This window comes from Macaca mulatta, chromosome 1, assembly GCF_049350105.2.
Source record: "Macaca mulatta isolate MMU2019108-1 chromosome 1, T2T-MMU8v2.0, whole genome shotgun sequence".
Lineage (NCBI taxonomy): Eukaryota > Metazoa > Chordata > Mammalia > Primates > Cercopithecidae > Macaca > Macaca mulatta.
The window spans coordinates 110,526,212-110,528,381 of NC_133406.1; positions in this window are offsets into that span (position 1 = coordinate 110,526,212).

Consider the following 2,170-nt stretch of genomic DNA (forward strand, 5'->3'; position numbering starts at 1 on the left):
TTAATAGTGGTTGTGGATATACCTGGACAGGGTTGGAAGGGGAGGGGCTGCAAGAGAGGGGGCAATACTGGGCTCCCTCCAACAGAGATCGGTGATACAGAAGCCAACCTTGCAACAGAAGTGGGGGAGCCTCTAATACCAGAACTCCTACCTGGTAGGGTGTGGGGCAGTGAGTGAACATCTTGGCTCCTTCCACCGCCCTCAGCCACCCCAAGGCCAGAACTCCATCCATGATCCGGTCAGTCCCAAGTCCAAGTCATGGGCTAATGCTTCCAGCCAAGGAAGCACCTAGGTGCCATACTAGGGACCAAGAGAATGGGAGAGGGTCGTGACGCTCCCCCACAGTGCCTGTGTAGGAGGTTACTGGGTGGCCTTCTGTCTCCTCCACAAAAGGACTCTCATAAATGTCCTCCTGGGTTTGAACAGACCACATAGAGGGAGCACCCCTCCCCCAAAAGGGTCTTCCATTCCTGCTGCTTCTCTGTCCACCCTCAGTGGAAACATAAGGGAATGAATATGATTATTAAGAGGGATTCAGATTAGACAGCAGGTAGGACTTCCCAACAATAACAAGGCCTGAGGGGGAACTTGAGGGGGCAGAAAAGCCATAGCAAAAAACTAGGACTGTGCTCTTGACCCCATTTTCTCCATAACACATCTGTATCCAACATGTTCCCCTAAAAGGCCCCTTCTCATCTCTAAAGAGCCTTGCTGGATGATGTTAGCAGAGCCCAGAGTGGCAGCACCATTTAAGCTCTCCATCACCTTCCAGAAAATCCTCCCTCCCTTCCATAATCCCTCCATGGAACTATGAATCCTGGAAATTGTCTAAATGAAAAAGCTTAAGATAACACACATGACACAATTCTAACAGCACAAAAGGGAAATTACATCTCCTTCCTACCCGTGTCCCCAGCCACCCACCTCCTCTCCCAAGAGGCAACAACTGGTACCTATGTCCTTCTCGGGCTACTCCATAGACATCCAAGCACATGTGTATAAATTCCTCCTTTCCATTTAAACACTGACTGCAGCCTTTTTAGCTCTTCTAGACCAGGACTTCTAGCCCGAGGTCAATCTGGATCTCAGGGGATGCTTGCAAATACTAAAATTGCATGCAGAATGCTGGCCAGGCGCCTGGGCACTATTTGCAGGAGGAGGGCTAACATAATGAGCCACCTGGTTTAGCCCAGTTCCTCATTTTATAGAGGAAACTGAGGCCAGAGAAGAGAAGGGCTATGTCCAGGGTCCTCAGCATGGTGGGGGCCTATCAGGAGAAGAATCCCAGGCTCCCCCTGACCTATATGGCCAGGAGCCCTAGAACTGGGACTTGGAGGGCTGACTGAGACTGAGGATGCTGCTGGGAGGAGGAGGCAGTTTCCTTTGCATCACCATCTGGCGAATCTAAGGGGCTGAGCTCAGTCTCACCACGCCTGGGAGCTCATCAGTGCTTCTGAGGTTCCAGCCCTCATTTCGGGGCCCTCCCATCTCCTAGCCTTGCCAGGACCCACTGTGGCCCTGGGGAGGTGGGGTGAATGGAGGCAGGATCAGGCTTGGGGTCGATCCGATCCATATGAAAGAAGCTTCTCAGGTCTGCCCGCCCCTCCCCCGCTTTTGTTTGTACCCCACAACCTGAGCATCAGTCTTCATGGTTCCCTTACCATAGTGTTGGGGGGCCTAAGCAGGGAGAGGCAGCCAGCCACTGTGGCCAGCCCTCTGTCTCCTCTCCTGGCCTCTGGCTTGGAGGGGAGGCTCCCAGTGGGGGAGCTGGGGCAGGCAGGAGGAGGTGGGTGGAAAGGACTCCTCTGAGCACAGGAAAGAAAAGCAAGCAGGAGAGGGCCCCAGAGGGTGGGCTGCCTTTTGGAAACAGAATGACCCAGACCCAGACAGGGGCAGAAGGGGCGGGGAAGGGCCCCTCCCTGGACAGAGATGTCAGGACTGGGGTGGGAGGACCCAGGCAGGACACTTTGGAATGTGCTCTCAGAGTCCCACTGAGCATATGCAGATGAGGCCTGTCTGTATGCAAATGAGCCCGTCTGTATGCAGATGAGGAGAGAGGGCATTCTCTTCTCAGGGTTACCATAGAGCCCACCTCCTCCCCTTCGCTCTGGGCTCCAGCTGCAGGGCAGCCTGGGAAGAGTCCAGGCCCACGGAGAGACAACCTGCAATA